Source organism: Triturus cristatus, chromosome 4_1, assembly GCF_964204655.1.
Source record: "Triturus cristatus chromosome 4_1, aTriCri1.1, whole genome shotgun sequence".
Taxonomy (NCBI): domain Eukaryota; kingdom Metazoa; phylum Chordata; class Amphibia; order Caudata; family Salamandridae; genus Triturus; species Triturus cristatus.
Window position 1 is genome coordinate 1207697297 of NC_140585.1, and position 24209 is coordinate 1207721505.

The window sequence follows — 24209 nt, forward strand, 5'->3', positions numbered from 1 at the left end:
AGGACCCTGATCAAACTTGGGGCGACCCTGCAGACCCCAGTGCACCTCTCGATGCACAGGACCCACAACTCTATGGGGCAAAAACATCTCCTACGGAGGATACTGCGGCGTTCAACGCTCTTATTGAACGTGCTGCAAATAACCATGGGGTACAGCTTCACTCTGATACCATCGAAGATGACTTTCTAATGGACACCTTTGCATCCTCAGAAAGACATGTAAAGACTCTGCCAATGTTGAAGGGGGTCCTCAAACCAGCCAAGGACATTTTCAAGGAACCCACCAGGGCACGAGTGATAAACCCCAGGATTGATAAGAAATACAGATCAGCACCTGGGGATCCTACTTACATCAGAGGCCAATTACCACTCGACTCCATCGTCGTAGCGAATGCACGCAAGAGGGCACACTCGCAAACGACAGGTGACGCTCCTCCCCCGGACAAAGAGTCCAAGGTGTTAGAGACCTCTGGCAAGCGAGTTGCCGCCCAAGCTGCCAACATATGGCGCATAGCCAACACTCAAGCGCTCCTTGCTCGCTATGATAGAGCGCACTATGACACACTGGAGCAAATATTCCAACATCTCCCTGACCAGTTCAAGGAAGGCGCAGAAATGCTCATCAGAGAAGGACAGCTACTCACGAATGCATCCATCAAATGTGCACTAGATGCTGCAGACACGGCTGCCAGAGCCATAAACACAAGCGTCATGCTGCGACGACATGCCTGGCTACGGATCTCAGGATTCAAGCCTGAGGTACAAAACAATATACTCAACCAGCCTGTCAACCCCGACTATTTATTCGGGCCAGAGGTTGACACCACCCTCGAAAAGATAAAAAAGGACACAGACACTGCAAAGTCCATGGGCGCCCTACAAACTCAGTCCTTTCGGAGCGGCTCCTTTCGTCGCCCCGGAAACAAGGGAGCAGGTAGAGGACAGGGGTCACAACAAACATATAACAAAGGCAATACACAGACCACCTACGATAAAAACACCCGAGGTGGATATCGTGGCTCCAGTACAAAGGGCAGAGGACGTGGCTACGGCAACACCAGGTCCTCCCCCAAGAACAAGCAGTGACGCCCTCTCCCTTCCTCCCGACCACATAACACCTGTCGGGGGAAGGCTACAAAGGTTCCTGTCCACGTGGAACTCCATCACCACGGACAGGTGGGTCAAAGATATTGTAAAATACGGTTACTGTCTGGAGTTAACCTCCACTCCACCCACAATACCACCAAGAAGCCGTCCTATGTCCTCAGAGCACTTAACGCTCTTACAGCAAGAGGTGCAAAGTATGCTTCTAAAAGGCGCTATAGAGGTCGTACCCATCCACGAGCAGGGTACGGGAGTGTACTCCCTCTACTTCTTAACTCCAAAAAAGGACGGGTCGCTCAGACCTATATTAGACCTGAGACCCCTGAACCAGTACATTCTTTCAGAGCACTTTCACATGCTCACTCTACAGCAAGTCCTTCCGCTTCTCAAGCAGAGAGACTTCCTAGCCACACTGGACCTCAAGGATGCGTACTTTCACATACCCATCCACCCCTCACACAAAAAATACCTCAGGTTCACTGTTCAAGGGCAGCACTATCAGTTCAAAGTCCTTCCCTTCGGCGTGACAACAGCGCCCAGGGTTTTCACGAAGTGCCTAGCTACGGTGGCAGCACATCTACGGAGGCAGCATATACACGTCTACCCCTACCTAGACGACTGGCTCGTTCAAGCGAAGTCAGCCCAGCAATGTGCAAGCCACATGTCCCGCACCATTCACCTTCTTCACAGTCTGGGATTCTCACTAAATTACCCAAAGTCCCATCTCCAGCCCGCACACGTACAACAGTACCTAGGTGCGACTATAGACACTCTGGCGGCCACAGCTCAGCCAAATTTAGTGAGGATCAACAGCATACAACTGCTGATCTCCAAGTTCAAACCCAATCACTCACTTCCAGCGCGAGTGTTTATGCAGTTGATAGGCATGATGGCCTCCTGCATCTTCATAGTCCCGCACGCGAGATTACATATGCGCCCACTTCAGGAGTGCCTAGCACGTCAGTGGAATCAGGCTCAAGGACAGTTGAAGGACCTAGTGTTGGTGAGTGGTCGGGCATACAACTCTCTGCATTGGTGGAATCCACAAAACCTTTGCAAGGGCCGACTATTCCAAGAGCCTGTCCCACAGATAGTACTGACAGCGGACGCGTCTCTCCAGGGATGGGGAGCTCATGTACTCCACTACACAGTGCAGGGACTATGGACAACACAACAAAAGAAGTTGCACATCAACCTTCTGGAACTGATGGCAATCTTCCTAGCCATGAAGGCATTCAAAGTACATCTATGCAACAAGGTCGTGTTGATCCGGACGGACAACATGACCGCAATGTACTACATACAGAAACAGGGAGGAACACACTCTCCACAGTTGTCTCATCTGGCTCAGAGCATGTGGAAGTGGGCCATTCAAAGGAACATGTTCCTCATGGCGGAACACCTCCCTGGCAAGGACAACCAGATGGCGGATCTGCTCAGCAGACACAGCCACTAGATGCACGAGTGGGAGTTACACCCATCAGTACTCCAACCGTACTTCCAGCAGTGGGGTCATCCGGAGATAGACCTATTCGCGACAAGCGAAAACGCAAAATGCCAAAGCTTCGCCGCCAGATTCCCACATCCGCAGTCGCAGGGCAATGCGATATGGATGAACTGGTCCAGCAGATTTGCGTACGCTTTTCCCCCAGCGCCATTGATACCGCTGGTGGCTCGCAAACTCCGACAATACTCCCTGACACTCGTCCTAGTTGCTCCCACGTGGGCACGCCAGCCGTGGTACACCACCTTCCTCGAACTTTCCGTGGTGCCGCATCAAAGGCTGCGGATCAAACCCGCGCATTTGACGCAGAACCATGGAGAGGTTCAGCACCCAGATCCGCAACAGCTGAACCTGGCGATCTGGCTCCTGAAGTCCTAGAGTTTGGCTATCTCAACCTGCCACCTGACTGTATGGACATCATCAAGGAGGCCAGGAGACCCACTACCAGAGCTTGCTATGCAGCCAAATGGAAAAGGTTCGTCATTTATTGCGGTAATAATGACATCAACCCGCTGGACGCATCCATCCAAAACATCATCTGTTACCTCTTACACCTATATCGATGCAATCTGGCGTAAACCTCTATACGTGTCCATTTGACCGCAATCTCAGCCTATCTGCAAACCAGGCAGCACCTCTCTCTATTCAGAGTGCCTGCCATCAAAGCATTCTTGGAAGGACTCAAACGAGTCATTCCACCAAGCCACCCACCGGCTCCAATGTGGAACCTCAACTTGGTCCTCACACGCCTGATGGGTCCACCCTTTGAACCTCTACACTCATGCGAGATTCAATTCCTTACCTGGAAAGTGGCCTTCCTTGTAGCGATCACTTCCCTAAGAAGAGTTAGTGAACTCCAGGCACTAACCGTTCAAGAGCCATTTATACAGGTTCACGCCAACAGGGTCGTACTACGTACCAACCCCAAATTCATGCCCAAAGTAATATCGCAGTTCCACATGAATCAGACTATTGAACTGCCAGTTTTCTTCCAAAACCCACAAACTGTTGCAGAAAGGGCACTACATACACTAGATGTACGGAGGGCCCTCATGTACTACATCGATAGGACTAAACCCTTCAGGAAGACAAAACAACTGTTCGTTGCCTTTGCCCCACACCACAAAGGTAACGCCATCTCCAAAGCAGGGATAGCCAGATGGATAGTTAAGTGTATTCAAATCTGTTATCAAAAAGCAAAACGCACATTTACTATTCCACCACGAGCCCACTCAACACGTAAGTTGGGGGCTTCCATGGCCTTCCTAGGAAATATTCCCCTGCATGATATATGCAGAGCAGCCACATGGTCCACTACACACACATTTACAAAACACTATTGCGTAGATGTGCAGTCAAAACAGCAGGCAGCTGTAGGACAGGCTGTTCTCAAAACACTTTTTCAGACCGCTGCAGCTGGCACGGGTAGCCGCCGCCAATAGAGGGCACTGCTATGTATTCTATGCACAGATATGAATTCAGCAGCCCACATGCCTCGAACTGAATATGCTACTTACCAGTATGCATCTGTTCTTGGCATGTAGGGCTGCTGACATTCATATCGCCCTCCCTCCTCCCCGGCGCCTGTCGCAGCTGCAGCTCTCAGAATTACTGCAAGCATGGTCATCACTTTCTGTATCTACTCCATCACTGCCACAATGGCGAAAAACAATCTGAGGATGGAGAGGATGCCCATGCGCACTGTAGTCCAGGGGAGGAGTCGCCTATCCAAGGATACTTCGAAGACTCTTCCAGGACAACAACGTGCAAACGTCCGGACCCAACACTAGGCGGCGATCTATGCACAGATATGAATGTCAGCAGCCCTACATGCCAAGAACAGATGCATACTGGTAAGTAGCATATTCATTTTCTGACCCCCACTTTGGGCGGGAGAACCGGCTTGAAAAAGTAGTGAGGAAGAGTGGTGTGCCCACCTCTGCCAACTCCACCCCTCAGGTGGGGGAGGCGAGGTGAAGCACAACTCTCAGTCCCTGCCATCTTGCAGATGGGGGGACTCCGCCAACCTGGAAAAGGCTTATGCCCCCCTCCCACTGGAGGGTAGCATAATAGGGGGTGTACCACCCCAGGGAAGGGACCCATTGGTCCCAACCTTTTTACCTACCGGTAACACCCCTAAATCTAGTATTTAGGGTGATCACCTAAAGTCTCCAGCTGACGCTTGCAGGGAAAACAGCCTTTACAACGGGGTAAATACATTGCATGCCTTTGCCTCGCAAATTTTTAGCACACCTATTTTTACCACGATTATGCATTTCCATCGCATGCCAATGCCACGTACTTAAGGTAAGTTGGGGGGGGGGGGAAATCAGTCTTCCCCCACAAATACATTGTTTTTAAATGTAAAAACAATGCGTGGTATTGGCATGCGATGTAAATGCATAATCGCAGTAAAAACATGCTGTGAGAAAGTGCCATCTTACTTGCATGGTATGCCCCCACTTTTTGATGAATTGCTGAATGTACTTTGACTGAGTGCGCCCTGGACTCCTGCCAATCAGGTGCCCAGGGCCTATGTTCCCTCCCTAAAAACCTCAAACCCAAATTGGCAAATCCTGGCCACATGTCAGCCCCTGGTAAGGTACCCAGGGCCTTGTGACCAGGGAAGGCCTCTAAGGGTTGCAGCACTCATTGTGCCACCCTTAGAGGCCATGTACCCTAACACACACACACTGCCCTTGCAGGCTGAGTGTCTGGGTACAAGACAAAACAAAGAGTCGACATGGCACACATCCCTGTGTGGTGCTAGGTCTCCTCCCCCAGGATGGACAGTGGGAAGCTTCAAAGGCATGCCGCCTCTGTGAGCTTCCCCAGGCCACTTGCTGTACCCAGCAAACTGGCCCCCACCGGTTTTCACCCCCCACTCTGGCGGGAAGACTAGGTGGAAACCCCAAATAAGGACAGGGGATGTGCCAGCCTGCCAACCCCACCCCTCAGGTGGGGGAGGCGAGGTGAAGCACATCTCTGGGCACTCGCCATCTTGAAGATGGGAGGCCCTGCCCAATCAGGACTAGGCTACTGTCCCCCTCCCACAGGAGAGTGGCAGGATAGGGGGTGTACCCACCCCAGGGCAGAGACCCATTGGTCCCTGCCATGTACCTACCTGTAACACCCCTAAATCTAGTATTTAGGGGCACCCTGAACCTTCCTTCCCCAGATTCCAGAATCCAAAATACAAAGAAGAGCAAGAAGAAAGAAGACCTGCCGTGCAGCTGCTAAGAAGAGGAAGACACCAACTGCTTTGGCCCCAGCCCTATCGGCCTGTCGACCCTCGTACCTGCTCCTGCTACATCCCGGCACCTCTTGTGGCCAGCAACCTCACAAACCCCGGAGGACCTGGCTACCTTTTGGCTCTAAGCACCTGGGACTCCCATGAGCAGAGGCTCTGCTCAAAACCAGCTTCTAACCCCTGGCACCAGCCCGAAACCGCGAACCCTGCACAATAACTGACCCAGGACTGAATCTAGGATCCAGTCCTGGAGTTACAAAAGTAATCCTGAAAGTAATCTATTGCAAATAACTTAAAACTTCCATTGAGCTCAATGCATTATTGTGTTTGAAATTGTGTTGCCTATGGCAACAACCTGTAACCAGTATTTACAAAAGTCAATTGCATATTGCAAATGTATTTACCTAAAGCATCTCATTCTGAGACATATATATTTTTATATAAACCATTGGTCTAGAGTTCAGTTATTGAGTGTGTGAGACCATTTGCTGGCTGAGTGTGTGCAACAAATGCTGTACACTGTCCTCTGATACTGCCTTACTGCTCGACCAAGCTACCACTGTAGAGAGTAAGGTTATATCTAACTTTAGCCTCTGCCAAACCTCTGGGGACTGTGGACTCTGTACACACTGTACCTATTTGGGAACAGTATATACAGAGCCACTTTCTCACACATGCGTTATAAGAAATCCGAGCAAAGGCATGTGTTGTATTTACCAGCGTTGTACTGCCGTACAACCGCCTGCAGCCCCTTTCTGGAGGATCCCCCGACTGCGACCGGAGTCGGCAAGGAAAACCCGATGCTAAAAGACACCCCTGCACCTGACGCCCCACGGCCTTTGGTGACCCAACCAACTGTATCCCGGCACCCCACGACATCCCACCTTACCTCTCCAACCGGTGGTTCCGTTCAGAAGCTCTTCGTCCCTGAGCCTGCAGTGTTTGTTGCAACCGGAGAATCCTCATTGAAAACAACAAGGCGCCCAACGCCAAAACAGCATCCTGCACCTGGCCGCCCTGTGTGTGCGCTTTGGGTGCTAACTTGAACCCCACTTTGCCCTGAGCTTAAGTCCAGGAGCTTTGCTCCCTCAACCTTGTGGCCTGCTCTTGAGCAGCCACCAACCGGAGGCCCCCTATCCCCCATTGGATAACATTGGACCGCAGCACTCTGCACCCGGCCGCCCTAGTGTCGCTGAGGGTGCTTTGAGAGTGCATCCGTGACACTGGGGGAACCCTTGTTCTAACTCCAGAAACACAACTTCTAAAAGTACTTACCTGTAAACCGATAACCTAATTTCCTCCCATAGGATTGTATTGACTGCTTTTCTGTGAAAAATGTTGTGTGGAGTTGAGAAATTGTATGAAAACCTAACAACCTGTATATTTACAAAAACTGTTTTACTTACCTTTGATCTAGGAAATGTCCAATTGTGATGTCTAGGCATATCACACTGAGTAGATCTAGGAAATATCCAAGTGTGATATCTAGGCATATAACAGTTAGTAGAAAAAGTTACTTAAAAAGTAATCATACAGTAACTGGAAAGTAATTTCAACTTAAACGGAATAATTGACTTACCTGTATCAAAATCAATTACATACAACTGCATTCAACTGTATTATTCCTGCAAAGTATTATTTCACTTACCTGCACCCAGTCTGGCTTGGTTCTAGAAATAAAATACTACTAAATAATATTTTTATACAAAACAAATTGTTGAGAGTTCAGTCTTTGAGTGTGTGAAATCATTTCTTGCCTTAGTGTGTACAGTAATTGCTTAACACTAGCCTCTGATAAAACCTTACTGCTCGCCCACACTAGCACAAATCGAGAGTAAGGTGCTATCTACTTTTACCTCTAACTATGGAGATTCACTGGACTCTGTGCACACTATACCTTACTTTGGTATAGTATATACAGAGCCAACTTCCTATACTGAGCCCTTCTCAATCTTCCATCACAACAGAGTAGCTTTAAGGACACATCCCTCTCTTCTACCCAGAGTTGTCAGGCTTCTTTTGTAAAGCAAATCATTTATATTCTTGTATGTTTGTGTTCGAGGCATATGAGCTGCAGATTACACACTGTGAATAGATCGCCATCTGGTGTTGGGCCCGGATGTTGCAGTTGTTTTTCTTTGAAAACTCTTTGGAAGTCACGAGGTATGTGACTCCTCCTTTGGATCATATTGCGCATGGGCTTCGGCTCCATCCTCAGATTGTTTTTTTTCCGCCATCGGGCTCGGATGTGTTCTTCGCGCTCCAGTTCGGAACCGTTCCAGTTTTCCTGTTCGGCGCGCAATCCTCCCCCATTCGACGGTATTGTCTCGATCGCGTTCTCCACACTCAAAGCGACTCTCAACAATCGAAGTCTTCGATTCCGGTCGTCGATGAAGGCCTTCGGGCCTACTTGGGCTCCGGTCCTGGCTGATGGAAAGGACGCCATTTAAAAAGTGTCCTCGATGTGGGTCGAAGTTTCCCCACACCGATCTCCATGGTGTGTGCAACCTCTGCCTCTCTCCAGAACACGAGGCAAGGGACTGTCCAGCTTGCGCCTCCTTCCGATCGAATTAGACGATCCGGGACCGACGAGCAAGGAGAACAATGGCTCACTCGACTTCGATCCCCGACGACATCTTTGAAGAAGGCGTCGATGTTCCGGAACACCAGCACACCGAAGAGGGCCTCGTCAGCGCCTCCAAAGCTGACCACTCCGACGTCGAGGACATCACTCCGGCACAGAGGGGCGTGAGTACAGACGTCGACCCCGACCCTAAACCCCCCTCCACGCCATTGAAAAAGGCTTCGGTCACGCCTTCTGGCCTAGGTATGCACCAAAAGACTGCTTCCCATACCTCGCTTCCAGGCCAGGTTAAGAAGCCCATCAAGCCTTCAGGCAGCTCGGGCTCGAGCCAGCCTACACTCTGTGCCGAAAAACTCTCATCGACACCGGCACGAAAAAGAAAACGCCCCTTTCCTCCTCTGCGCCGAGCTCGACACTGAAGCACTCGGCGCCGGAGACGGGCACCGGCTCCTCTGCACCAATAACACCCTCGGAGCCGAGCAAAAAGCCGAAAAGCCTCGACTCTCAAACCTCGAAGTCGAAACTTACCTCGGGACCGAGGAAGTCAAAAGACACTTCTAAACCCCACAGTTCCAAACCAAGAACCAGTGCCAAATCGACGCCTAAAAAACCCACGACTCCGACACCATCGGCACCGAAGGATCTGCCCCTTACGGAGGAACTGTTTCGATCCGATCCTTACCAGAAAACACTCGTTAAGGATCCAAAGACTGGGCATTTGACGCTTAGCACCAGAAAAAGATCACTGGACAAGCCTGCACCAGGTCCACCACCAAAAAGGAGAGACTTTGCCACCACCCCTTTGAGGATTCCTTCTCCTTCTCCTCCTCCACACCCCCTCCTCCTTCTCCCCCACCCCATCATTCTCCCACACCATCTCCAGATGAGGATGATGCTGATATTATCTAAGATTCAGGGGATGGGGTGGACAACCAACCAACAGGGGACCCTACTCCTACTGGCTCCCCAGACCCATGGGATGACTACAACATCCCAGACGTCCCTAACGTCCCGCAGGACGATCTTTACCCTTCTAGACCCTCGCCCCCCCAGAAGACACCATGTTCTTTAACCAGCTACTCCATAGGGCTGCCCACTACCACGGGGTTGATCTCCACACAGACCCGTAGAGGAGGATTTCCTCTTAGATACGTTTGACACTGCACAAAGGTCCACCTCAATTCTGCCCATGCTTATAGGGGTTATTAAAAGATACACAATTGATGGACGGAATGCAGAACAAATCAAAACATTCACCCCCAGTCAAAAGATCTGGGTTAAATCCATCATTCTTTTGCTCACCATGCCACCCCAGTTTAGACCTGGCCATATGCAAATCAGTCTTGACCCTGTGCCTCATGGGAACAGTCCAGCCCGATCTGCCAAACGCCCCTTGGACCGGAAACAAGCATCCTAGAACCGGTTTCGGGGTTTCACCCCTCTTCAGCACAGGGCACAGGGTCAAGACTGATTTGCGTATGGCTGGCTCCAAACTGGAACGGCATGGTGAGCAAAAAAACGATGGATTTAGGCCCAGATCTCTGTACTGGGGTGAATGTATGACATTGTTCTGCATTCTGCCCAGCAAAGGTTTTTTGCATTTGTCACCCCGAGTGGATCGAGTCCTAGGTTGCTTGTTTCCAGTCCAGGGAGGACCTGGCCTGGCAGTTCAGGCTGGACTGTTCCCATTGGGCACAGTGTCAAGACTGATTTGCATATGGCTGGGTCCAAACTGGAACGGCATGGTGAGCAGAAAAACGATGGATTTAGGCCCAGATCTCTGTACTCGGGTGAATGTATGAAATTTTTCTGCCTTCTTTCCATCAATAGTTCTTTTTGCATTTGTCACCCCGAGTGGGACGGGTATGCTCAGACGTGAGTCCCGTGCTCTCCATGCCACTGGAATCAAGCTATCCTGGCTGAAGAGGGGGGAAACCCCGAAACCGGTCCTAGGATGCTTGTTTCCAGTCCAGGGAGGACCTGGCTTGGCAGTTCAGGCTGGACTGTTCCCATTGGGCACAGGGTCAAGACTGATTTGCATATGGCGGGGTCCAAACTGGAACGGCATGGTGAGCAGAAAAACGATGGATTTAGGCCCAGATCTCTGTACTGGGGTGAATGTATGACATTGTTCTGCATTCTGTCCATCAATAGTTCGTTTTGCATTTGTCACCCCGAGTTGGACGTGTATGCTCAGACGTGAGTCCCGTGCTCTCCATGCCACTGGAATCAAGCTATCCTGGCTGAAGAGGGGTGAAACCCTGAAACCGGTCCTAGGATGCTTGGTTCCAGTCCAGGGAGGACCTGGCTTGGCAGTTTGGGCTGGACTGTTCCCATTGGGCACAGGGTCAAGACTGATTTGCATATGGCTGGGTCGAAACTGTAACGGCATGGTGAGCAAAAAAACGATGGATTTAGGCCCGGATCTCTGTACTGGGGTGAATGTATAAAATTGTTCTCCATTCTGTTCATCAATAGTTCTTTTTGTAAAGGGGTTATTAAGCACGCACCAGAGGTCTTTAAAGACCCCGTTAGGGCCAGGGTCATTAACACACGCCTCGAGAAAAAATATAAGGCCGCCCCAACAGATCCAACCTACATTAAAGGCCCCGCACCACTAGACTCCCTGGTAGTCTCCAATGCGAGCAAACGTGCCAATTCACAGTCATCAAGTGAGGCTCCACCGACAGGTAAGGAGTCTAAACTCCTGGACGCCTCTGGTAAGCGGACAGCGTCCCAAGCTGCCAACATATGGCGCATTGCTAACACTCAAGCGCTCCTAGCCAGATATGACAGGGCACATTATGATGAGCTAGAGTCAATAATGTAACACCTCCCTGGCAAAAACAAAGATAGGGCCAACAAACTAATTCTGGAGGGTAAAAATATCACTAATACCTCCATCCGTTGTGCCCTCGATGCAGCGGACACCGCCTCCAGGGCAATAAATACTAGCGTCCTTCTGCGTAGGCATACCTGGCTAAGCATTTCAGGGTTCAAACCGGAGGTTCAGAGTTCCATCCTCAACCACCCCTTTGATGAGAAACACCTGTTTGGCCCTAATGTCGATGTAGCCCTCGAAAAAATGAAAAAGGACACAGACACGGCAAAATCTATGGGAGCCTTGCAGTCGCAAGCTCCCAGACACTCCTTTCGCCGTTCCTCCTTTAGAAGCACCACGAGAGGCTACTCCTCCGACAGCGCCTCCACTTTCTACAAGGCTCCTACCCAATCCACCTTCACTAGGGGTTTCCAAAGAGGCAGTTACAGGGGTAACAACAAAGGCAGAGGCAAATCTAACACCTCCCGCTCTGCCTCCACTCCCACCCAGTGACTTCCCTCCACTCCCCCCAGACTATTCCACTCCAGTTGGGGGCAGACGCCACAATTTCCTTCCTGTCTGGGCTACCATCACCTCAGACAGATGGGTACAACAGATTCAATTCAATCAGGCTACTGTCTAGAACTAACATCTACCCCCCAACCATTCCACCCAAACAGCGCCCAATGTCACAGGAACATTTGTCACTTTTACAGCAGGAGGTGATCTCCCTCCTACAAAAAAATGCCAGTTCCTACCCGCCAACAAAACCAGGGAGTTTACTCCCTATATTTTCTGATACCAAAAAAAGGACGGCTCTCGAAAGACCCATTCTGGACCTCAGACCCCTAAACCAATACATGCACTCAGACCACTTTCACATGGTCACACTCCAGCAGGTGCTTCCTCTGCTCTCCCAGGACGACTTCCTGACCACCATAGACCTCAAGGACGCCTATTTCCACATTCCCGTGCACAACGCTCACAGGAAGTTTCTCAGATTCGTAGTGGACGGTCACCACTACCAATTCAAAGTACTCTCCTTCTGAGTCACCACAGCGCCGCGAGTGTTTACAAAGTGCCTAGCGGCAGTGGCAGCACACCTGAGAAGACAACACATCCACGTCTTCCCATACCTAGACGACTGGCTCATAAAAGCCAGCTCATACAACCAGTGTGTACAACACACTCATGCCACTATCCAACTACTTCACGACCTGGGCTTCACAGTAAGCTACGCCAAGTCCCATCTGCATCCCTCCCACGTACAACAATACCTCGGTGCCACCATAGACACCTCAAAAGCGTTAGCCTACCCCAGTCCCGCCAGGATAGCAAGCATACAAGCTCTTCCCGCCAAATTTCAACCGCAACACACTCTTCCAGCCCGAGTGTTTATGCAACTTATAGGGATGATGGCCTCTTACATATTCATAGTACCTCATGCAAGACTCCAGATGCATCCTCTCCAAGAGTGCTTAGCACGCCAATGGAACCAGGCTCAGGGCCAATTATCAGATCTGGTGTTGGTAGACGGTCGTGCCCATCGCTCTCTGCAGTGGTGGACCACCAAAAACCTTTCCAAAGGGCAACCGTTCCTAGAGCCGGTTCCTCAAATAGTTCTAACTGCGGATGCATCTCTCCCTGGCTGGGGAGCTCACCTACTACATCACACCATGCAGGGCAGGTGGACACCTCAACAAAAGTTACTCCACATCAACCATCTGGAGTTACTGGCCATATTTCTAGCCCTAAAAGCCTTTCAAACACACGTCTCAGGCAAGGCTGTCTTTGTCCGCAGAGACATGACAGCAATGTACTACATCCAAAAACAGGGCGGCACACACACTCTGCAGCTCTCTCAGCTAGCACAGACCATATGGAGGTGGGCCATACCTCAAAACATTTTTCTCCTAGCCCAACATGTCCCAGGAGTCCAAAACACCATTGCAGATCTGTTGAGCCGTCAAACACAACAAATCCATGATTGGGAACTTCATCCACAAGTTCTTCAACCATTCTTTCAAATGTGGGGGCAACCACAGATAGACCTCTTCGCCACCCACAAAAACGCCAAATGCCCAAGCTTTGCCACCAGATATCCACACCCATTGTCCAAAGGCAATGCGATATGGATGAACTGGTCAGGCAGATTTGCGTATGCTTTTCCGCCTCTCCCACTCATTCCATTAGTGGTGCGCAAACTACAGCAACATTCCCTAACTCTCATCCTAGTTGCTCCGACTTGGGCCAGACAACCGTGGTACACCAGATTGCTGGAACTCTCCGTAGTTCCGCAACAAAAGTTACACCTCTCTCCACGCCTCTTAACCCAGAACCATGGAGAGATCCAACACCCAGACCCAGCTCAGCTCAACCTTGCGATCTGGCTCCTGAAATACTAGAATTTGGTTACCTTAATCTTCCCCCTGACTGTATGAACGTCATTAAAGAAGCTAGACGGCCTACCACTAGAGCTTGCTACGCAGCCGAGTGGAAACGTTTCGTGATTTATTGTCACAACAATAATGTCAATCCCTTAAATGTGTCTATCCAACACATCATAGGCTACTTACTACACCTACAAAGATGCAACCTAGCCTACACGTCTATTAGACTACACCTTGCTGCCATAGCAGCGTATCTACAAAATAGACAGCATCTATCCCTCTTCAGAGTACCTGCCATAAAAGCCTTCATGGAAGGCCTTAAAAGAATAATTCCCCCCAGAGTGCCACCCTCACCCGTGAGGAACCTAAACATGGTTCTCACAAGATTAATGGGGCCTCCATTTGAACCTATACATAAATGTGAGCTTCAATTTTTAACATGGATAACGGCTTTCCTTGTAGCCATTACTTACCTCAGAAGGGTCAGTGAGATACAAGCACTCACCATTCAAGAACCTTTTCTGCAAATGCATCATATTAAGGTTCTTCTCCGCACTAATCCAAAATTCCTTCCTAAAGTCATTTCTCCCTTTCACCTCAATCAATCTGTGGAACTGCCCGTATTCTTATCGCAGCCACAAACCATTGCAGAAAGAGCTCTACACACCCTAGACGTCAAAAGAGCTATACTCTACTACATCGAGGAAACACAATCTTTTCACAAGACCAAACAACTATTTGTGGCTTTCTCACCACCACACAAAGGCAACCTCTCCAAATCTGGGATAGCTAGGTGGATTGTTAAATGCATCCAGATTTGCTACCACAGAGCAAAACGAACGCTATCTGTTCCCCCTAAAGCCCACTCTACACGTAAGATAGGGGCTTCCATGGCTTTTTTAGGGAACATCCCCTTAGATGATATCTGCAAAGCAGCTACATGGTCTACACCGCACACTTTCACTAAACACTATTGTGTAGATGTGCAAACTAAGCAAAAGGCTAGGCTGGACCAGGCTGTCCTCAAAACACTGTTTCAAACAACTGCAACAGATACTGGTGGTCGCCGCTAGGAGGGGGTACTGCTACACAATCTATGCACAGTGTGTAATCTGCAGCTCATATGCCTCGAACGGAATATGCTACTTACCAGTATGCATCTGTTCTTGGCATGTAGAGCTGCAGATCTACACACGCCCACCCGCCTCCCCTTATCTGTTCTAGTTTATCTTATTTAGATACACACACATGGGCACTTTCCTGTTTCTTACAAACCTCCATCATTTCCCCGCTGGCGAAAAACAATCTGAGGATGGAGCTGAAGCCCATGCGCAATATGATCCAAAGGAGGAGTCACATACCTTGTGACTTCCAAAGACTTTCCAAAGAAAAACAACTGCAACATTCGGGCCCAACACCAGATGGCGATCTATGCACAGTGTGCAGATCTGCAGCTCTACATGCCAAGAACAGATGCATACTGGTAAGTAGCATATTCCTTCCCAATTATTCGCCTTAAGCAGCGAGAACTCTTCCTTCTCTTGATTAGAAGAGAGTTGTTAAGTTTTATTTAGACAAATCTAAATCTGTTAGAAATATAAGTCCTCTAGTTGTAATGATGGCCCTCTCCAAACAGAATTAGCATCCTCCAGTCCTATAGTACGTGTTGATACCAGTTGGCCAATAAACTTTACCTGGTAAACCCAAAGCACTCTCCAGTAGAGTAAAAGCAGTGTCTGCTGCTTGAGTCAAGAATGTTACCCTTTCAAAAATATGTAAGGCATAAACTTGGAAATGATTTCATGCTTTCACTGTTCACTAAACATAATTGTATGGCTGAAGAATCTCAACCTGATACTGGGGTGGATCAGACAAGCCTGCTTTGTGTATTTAATTAGGCTACCCAGAGCCATTTCATTTTTCTGGGTGCCTTACTTGTATATAATTATTTTTCCTCATATTGACACTGCGATGTGGGTATATGCTTGTTACTCTAGTATATCTTAATGACTATCAGTGAGAATCCTACGATGCAGAAGGAAATGTAACATGCACTCCTAGTTCTTCATCATAGACATTGTCACTGAATTCATAAACATTCCTCCCTAGATGTCAATGTAATACAATGGTGTACAAAGTTTATGTACAAATTGTAAAAAGCTGGCTCTCTATATAGTGCACTAAAATAAGGTACACTGTGCAGAGAGTCCAGGCGACCATCACTGGTTTACAGGGGTTAAAATAATAATCCCAGATGTTATCTTTGTTGGTATTGTGGGCGATCAGTTTAGGCTTATCAGAGGATAGTGTTAAACATTTATTGTACAGACCAAGTCAGTAAGCGAAACAGCCAGTCAATAAAAAAATCCAACACCAATTTATAAAAATTGCACAGATTTTATATGAATTTAGACACCAAGATCAAGTAAGTACTTTTCGAGATAGTGATTTTTCAAGACTTTGAATATGCACTGTATTGTATCTTTAAAGTGGTAAAGTTATCTGTGAGAAAGTGCCATCTTTATTGCATGGTATGCCCCCACTTTTTGCTGAATTGCTGAATGTACTTTGACTGAGTGTACCCTGGACTCCTGCCAAACAGGTGCCCAGGGCCTATGTTCCTTCCCTAAAAACACAAAACCCAAATTGGCAAACCCTGGCCACATGTCAGCCCCTGGTAAATGGTACCCTAGGTACCTAGGGCCTTGTGACCAGGGAAGGCCTCTATGGGCTGCAGCTCTCATTGTGCCACCCTTAGAGGCCCTGTACCCTTACACACACACACACTGCCCTTGCAGGCTGGGTGTCTGGGTGCAAGACAAAACAAAGAGTCGACATGGCACACATCCCTGTGTGCCATGCCCATCACCTACACTGCCATGGCATACATCAGCCACCCCTCTAGCTGGGTGCCCTATGCCAATGGTGTGGTCGCAGGAGCCCTGTGCCCCTACAGTACCCAGGTCCATTCCTGGGCACTGTAAGTGCAGTGCTGCCATTTAAGAGTACATGGTGCTGAGAGCTCGTCAAACACGAACTCCACAGCACCATAAAGGCAGCACTGAAGTCTGAGAAGGTTGATATCAAACTTCTCAGCACATTAAACCCACACTGATGCCAGTGTGAGATTTAATGTACCAAGCACCCCAGAGGGCATCTTAGAGATGCCCCCTAAAACCTAACCTACAATCCACGTCTGCTCTGAGGCTGCCTAGGCTGCCACACAGCAGACATGTTGCTGGACCCCTGGGTAGGAGAGCCCCTGCTCTCCTGGGCCTGCAACAATGCACATCCTGGGTGAGGTGCTAAATCTCCTCCCCCAGGATGGGCAGGAGGAAGCTTCAAAGGCATGCCGCCTCTGTGAGCTTCCCCAGGCCACTGCAACCCCCCACTCTGGTGGGAAGCTTGGCCAGAAACCCCAAATAAGGACAGGGGATGTGCCAGCCTGCCAACCCCACCTCTCAGGTGGGGGAGGCGAGGTGAAGCACATCCCCGGGCTCTCGCCATCTTAGATGGGAAGCCCTACCCAATCAGGACTAGGCTACTGCCCCCCTCCCACAGGAGAGAGGCAGGATAGGGGGTGTACCCACCCCAGGACAGGGACCCATTGGTCCCTGCCCTTCACCTACCTGTAACGCCCCTAAATCTTGTATTTAGGGGCACCCTGAACCTTCCTTCCCCAGATTCCAGATTCCAAAATACAAAGAAGAGCAAGAAGAAAGAAGACCTGCCCTGCAGCTGCTAAAAAGAGGAAGACACCAACTGCTTTGGCCCCAGCCCTACCGGCCTGTCGACTCTCTAACCTGCTCTTGCTCTAACCCGGCATCTCTTGTGGCCAGCAACCTCACAAACCCCGGAGGACCTGGCTACCTTTTGGCTCTAAGCCCCTGGGACTCCCATGAGTAGAGGCTCTACTCAAAACTTACTTCTAATCCCTGGCAGCAGCCCAGAACCGTGAACCCAGCACACTCTGCACCAGCCAAGCCTGGCCGGTGCCGGAGTGAACAAAGACCACGAGGACGACCCCACGGCGACTGTGACCCCCGAGTCCGGCACCCAAGAACCTCCCTCGACACTCCTGAAGAAGCCTGCAGCCTCAGAACAAGGTGCCCACCCTACCGCGATCAACAGAGGGTAAGATTTCCCGACACCAAAAGGCACCCCTGCACGCGGTGCCCCGCGGCCCCCTGTGCCCAATCCCGGGGTACCTACCTATCCTCCAACTACCCAACTTATCTCTCGAAGTGGTGGTGGCACCTGAAGAATCCCCGTCCCCGAGCTTGCAGTCTTTTTCTAAACCGGAGATTTCCCATTGAAACCAATTGAGCGCCCGAAGGCTCAAAATCACCCAGCACCCAGCCGCCCGAGTGGCCCTGGTAGTGAAAACTCTACACCTACCTACTTCCCCACTTGCCCTGAGTAAGTGACCAGGAGCCCAGCTCCCACAGCTGCGTGGCTTGCCAGTCAGCAGCCACCAACCAAGGCCCCCCTATCCCTTATAGGATAACATTGGGCCAAACTCTCTCTGTATCCGGCTGCCCTAGAGTCGCTGAGGGTGAACCAACTGTACCTACCTGACCCTGGGGGACCCCTGAGTCTATGCCCAGAACCTCAACTCTGCCAGTCGAGTACTTACCCTTAAATTGATAACTCTATTTTCCTCATAGGGTAACAGTGACTGGCTTTTTCCTGAAATTTCTTCTAAGTGTGGACTTTTCAAATCTTAAAATATTCACCAAAAATCAGCCGAGTAACGAAAATGAAAATACTCACCTGCTCTTAGGTGAGCTCCCAGTGCTGGATCTTGGTGCCCAGCACTGACTCTGAAAAATACTTACAACTGTACTTACCAGTAACCCAATTTTCTCCCATAGGAAATCATTGACTGTTTTTCTGTGAAATTTCTTCTAAGTGTCAATTTCTGCATTCTTTAAATATTCTTTAAAAATCGTATAACTTCTGAAAACGTAATTGCTTACCTGTTTTGGATAAAGGTCCCAGTACTGAGTCTAGGTACCCTGTACTGGATTACAAAAGTAACGAGAACGTACTATACCTGTAACTTGAATTTTCTTCCATAGGGAATCATTGACTGTTTTCTATGAAATATTTGTGTCAACTTTTAAAATAGCTAAATATTGTTTAAAAATCATCACAGTAATTAAGTCGACTTTCATCACTTGATTCTAAGTACTGACTCAGGACTGAATCTATGATCCAGTCCTGAAATTCCAAAAGTAATCCTAAAAGTAATCTGTTGCAAATAACTTGAAACTTCCATTGAGCTCAATGCATTGTTGTGTTTAAAATAGTGTTGCCTATTGCAACCACTTGTAACTGTTTACAAAAGTTAATTGCATATTGCAAAAGTATTTATACAAAGCATCTCATTCTGAGAAAGTATATTTTAATGCCAATTGTTGGTTCTAAAATAAAACAAGTATATATATTTTTATATATAAACCATTGGGCTACAGTTCAGTTCTTGAGTGTCTGAGACCATTTGCTGACTGACTGTGTACAACAAATGCTTTACACTGTCCTCTGATACTGCCTTACTGCTCGACCAAGCTACCACTTTAGAGAGTAAGGCTATAGCTAACTTTAGCCTCTGCCAAACCCTTGGGGACTGTGGACTTTGTACACCCTCTACCTATAGTATATACAGAGCCACTTTCTCACATTATTCTATAGGGTAAAATGTATACTGCATTCAGTCACTTGGCATCACCTTACAGGACTGTTCTTCTGGACTCAGGATATGTATGGGGCAAGGTGCATGGCAGCACCAACAGGTCACCTCAATCGGACTTGGGCTGTTGGGTGCAGGGGTGCTTTGAGGCGTCAGGTCGTGGTCAGTCAGACTCACTCTGTGTCTTGTTGACCTGTTGAGGAGGGGAAACAGGGCAGCAGGGCCACTCTCGGTGCTGGCCTGGTGGATCCTGATGTCGATAGATGGTTGGTCTTACTTTCTGTTGTTGGAGTCTGGACTGGACCACCAACAATGCTGCAACTGCTTCAGTTTTACCCAGGCTTTTTGGCAAGGAGACAAAATGACCTCCTGGAGCACAAATACCTTTCTCCTGTTGCGTTGCTGCTTTTGTGAGCCCAATGACTAATAACACGGTGGACCGGCAGATGCTTTGCTGTGCTTTCAGATGGAGGGGAGCAGCTCCTCTACTCCAAGGGAGATCTTTCCCGGATGTTGAGGTGCTGGGCAGTACTCCAAGGGTTTGAGGAGGGTATCCAGCTTATGACAAAGTCAGCCCCAGTGATAGTCGAAGTGCAAGCAGCCTGGCAGGGTTTGCACCAATCTTGGGTGCCGGTCTTCAGTTCTTGCTCTCTTCTGTTCTTCTTTCTTCCTTGGTTCCCAGTAGTCAAATCTGATTTCCTAGTGTCAGGGGGCCACCTAAATACTCAATGTAGGGGTGTACTGGAGCGTAATCAATGGGCTACTTACCCCTGCAGTCACTGCTCCCCTTATATGACCACTTCCTGTGGGGAGTGGACATCACCCCGTCCCAGAGTTCCTAATTCCACCACACAGAAGATGGTGGAATTCTCATTTGTGTTCACTTCAGGCTGCCCACCTTAGGGGTGTGACTAGCCTGGAGGTGCAACATGTATCCTTGCATAGCTAATTTCCTGCCTGTCCTGGTGCCAAATGGGCTTCACGGCATGGAGTGGCATCTCCCAGTTCATGGGGAAGCCAGGCTCGCAAATCAATGGCAGTGGTCTCTTTGAAGCTCCCTGACCTGACGTGCTAATTTGCTAGCCATCCTGCTGGAGGAGGTGTAAACACCTCCTGCCAGAGCAGGCGTTGTTTCTGTCTGTGTTGGCAGGCTGGACAGGAACAGTCACCCAGCACACTAGAGGACTAGTAGGGTTCAGCGGTTATTTCTAAGGTACCCTCTATAAATCCATCACTGGAATCAGTGTTGGTTTATTAATACAAGCTGTTTATACCATAGGTTTCAGTGAAGCCATTATGTAGCTTGGAAACTCATGTTGACCAGTTCCCTGTTCACTTGTAAATATCCAACAATGAAACTAGACATTACAGGGCATATCTGCAAATGCAATATGTCCTCACGTGCTATAACGCACCATGCCTTAGGGCTCCAAGGCCTGCAGTAGGGGTGACTTACATACAGCCCATGCAGTGTCTTTGGCATGGCACACTGGAGTGTGCCACGTCATGTTTTAATGCAAAAAGAACAATTGATGGACAGAATGCTGCACAATGTCAAACGTTCACCCCAGTACAGAGATCTGGGCCTAAATTCATACTTTTTTTGCTCCCTTTGCTATTCCAGTTCAGACCCCGCCATATGCAAATCAGACTTGACCCTTTTCCACATGGGAACAGTCCAGCCTGAACTGCCAGGCCAGGTCCTCCCTGGACAGGAAACCAGCATCCTGGGACCAGTTTCGGGCATCACCCCTCATCAGCCAGGCTATCTTGGCTCCAGTGGCATGTAGCGCATGGTACCCACGTCTGGGCATATCCATCCTACTCAGGATGACAAATGCAAAAAGAACAATTGATGGATAGAATGCTGCACAATGTCAAACATTCGCCCCAGTACAGAGATCTGGGCCTAAATCCATCGTTTTAAAGCATAGTTTTCACCATGTCACGCAGCCTGTGAGGAATTAGTGTGTGGATCCCTTACGGTGGCATAAGATATATTGCAGTCCTTAGTGACCCTCTTTAGTACCCATGCCCTAGGTTCCTGGTGTACTATTTAATAGGGATTTATAAGGGTGCTAAAGTTCTTGGCCAATTGTAAAACAATCAGACATCACTTTGTTTAAATGAAGGAGCGCTGACACTGAAGTCTGATTAGTAGGCCTCAGTGCATTGTCAGAGTCGAGAATCAGCTTCCAGTAGCTACAAAGGAGGCAAGAGGCATGGAGGTAACAGCAACAAAAATCCCATTTCCTACACAAACATTCCCCTTTGGGATGTCCTATTTTCCCATTCACAAAGAATTGAGACTGTAAGACAAACTGCTAAGACAATGCTGGGTAATAGAAGCTGCTAGGTCTCTTAGGTACAGTGTACAGTGAGCTGATGCACTTTTGACCTGACAGGTATGTTTCCCTTCATTTTTCTCTGCAGTTAGAGAAGATTTTGGGGTGACTTTATATTGTATGGCACATTTCCACACTAAATGCTGCATTGTGGTTTAAAATTATAATATGTAAGGAAATGCTTGTTTTTGTATGACCAGCCCCCAAGTTTTTGGACTAATGCTACTGGTTTATCAACTCTGAGAGTGCACTCAGGCCTGCCAATCAGACCTCAATGCCTGTGCTCTTACCCTTAAAACTGATGTCAAATTGGCTTCTACCCAGTCGACTGAGCTAGCTTGCCTGTAAGACCCCCAAACCTAGTAAGTGTCACCCAGGTCAAGTAAGCAAGTGGGACCCCCAGGGAGTGCAGTACTGGTTGATCCAGCCTGTGTGAGACTCGAGTAAACGAAGACTCCCAGCCTGCCATTATGCTGGCTAGAAGGGCAGTTTAACTGCTGGCCCGAGTTTGCCATTTAAAGCAACGGCAAAGCCAGGCTTCCCCCTGGTACATGTGTAAGTCACCCCTGTGGCAGGCTTAGTGAACCTTAAGGGGGGATGCAACATATCTCACGGGCAGAACATGTATTTTGCATGTTCTGGTTGTAAAATAATTGTAATTTTTACTATAAAAAAGCTTGCCCACCCAAATGGCGAGTGCTGTTATATGCTGCCCCCTCAGATGTGCTAATTCTGGAATGGTGCCTTCAAAGTGGCAGTCCAAGATATCAAATAATTTGTTACATTAGGCCCAATTTGATTCTGAGATCAAAATTAATGTAACACGTTGCAGTGTTCAACTTTAACAAAGTTGCCACTTTGTTGCACTCAGTCCACTGTGCCGATACTGGTTTCACAAGAAGTCATGTATCCAAGACAGCTTTCTGCCATCCTGGGGAGACATGCTAACGACTCCCAGGAAAGGATATAATAGGGGCTTGCTCTGGAAGGAAATGTCACCACCCACCTGGAGAAAGCCAAAAGGCGCAGTTCAAAGGAGAAGCTGACTTTGATGGGCAAATGGTTGACACTTGGGAGAGAGACACTTGGGAGAGAGACAGGCTGGCACCTGGGACAGTAGAGGGGATACTAGTCTCAAATCTGTTTTCCAGGGGCGTGTAGCCCCCGTGGTTGCCACACCTCTGGATTGAGCTAGGTAGTTCCACCTGGGGCATGTCTTATTGGGAGTGGGAAGATTGGTGCATCTTGGAATGCCCTGATGCGACACTTCGCAGGATGTGGTCATCATATGGGAGGGAACCTCGTAGCCAATTGGCTACCAACTGCATCCTGTCCTGATGTTATTTTCTGAGCATAAGTAGGGCGCCCATGGCACCCCAAACTCAGATCTCAACTGGACTGGCAAAAGGACAGAACGACTGCCCTGCTACATCGTGAAACCAGCAAAGAGAGGATTCACCGGCATGGACAGTACTTGCTGAACCTGCTGGCTAGCAAAGGAGATGTGCTGTGCCTGCTTTGTCCTGCTGGAAGAGAAGCCATCTCTATAGCCCAGACAAGGCCAAGAGACTCCAAAGGGCAGTGATCTGGCCCTCTTTTCACAGTAAAGGGACACTGCAGCTGGGAAGTCTGCTAGGGCAAGTTGGTAGCACAAAGTCTTCAAGCACCCACCAACCGCCGTCCAGCACCAGGGACCAGGACCCGATGCACAAATTTACACCTGAGTTCACTGAGCCTGGGAGTGTCGTTAAGGTGCAGCTAGGACCTCCAGAGTGTGAGTTATCGACCCAGGAGGTATTGGCCTGTGACTGCAATAGCACCAAGAGGACTTCAAGAGACATTACCCCTGTGACAAGGACTGCCTCACCCCCTTCGTGAACCAAGAAGTAGTTGAAGCAAGACCCCCGTCGACTGCATCTCATCCACAGCATCCTGTGAGTATCTTTAGCATCCTTCTTCCCTTGCATCAGAGCCACTTCCATCGGAAAGCCGTGCAATGGATAGCAGTGCTTGGAACTGACTGAGGATTGCATCTACTACTGAAGTAACTGTCTCCCTACTGGAGTCAGTCGCCTAAAGTGACACGTTCCAACTAGCCAAACGTTTTGGTGAAAAAGTATCTAAGTGTCAAATTCATTGAATTTGACATTGCTTGATTGCAGTTCAGTGGAATAATTCCGCTTAACTCTACGTTGTAAATTCTATATCCCTGGGACCGTCCAGTGGATCTTTTTCATTGTGGTGTCTAAAAATACAGTCTATTTGTATAAATCTTTGTTGGATTTCTTTGGTGTCTTGTCGATCCCTTCAATTGTTGTGGCACTGTTTAATTGCTTTGCACTTGTTCCTCTGTGTAAGCCTTGCTGCTGAGAGCCACAGCTACCCATGGATGAACTGAAGGTTTGATAAACAAAACCTAAGGGTCCTAAAGGGGTTGGTAAGTGTATTACACTCTGAGGTTGCACAACCACATCATATTATACACCTCATTTCCTCACATATTACTAGAGCTTTTTGCAG

The 24209-nt window shown here is 48.8% G+C and overlaps 1 protein-coding gene across 2 annotated transcripts in view; it reads left to right on the forward strand.

Moving 5' to 3' along the window:
- Positions 1–24209, forward strand: part of DIP2B (DIP2 acetate--CoA ligase B (putative)) — a 768291-nt gene that overhangs the window by 507417 nt on the left and 236665 nt on the right. The window lies entirely within an intron of this gene.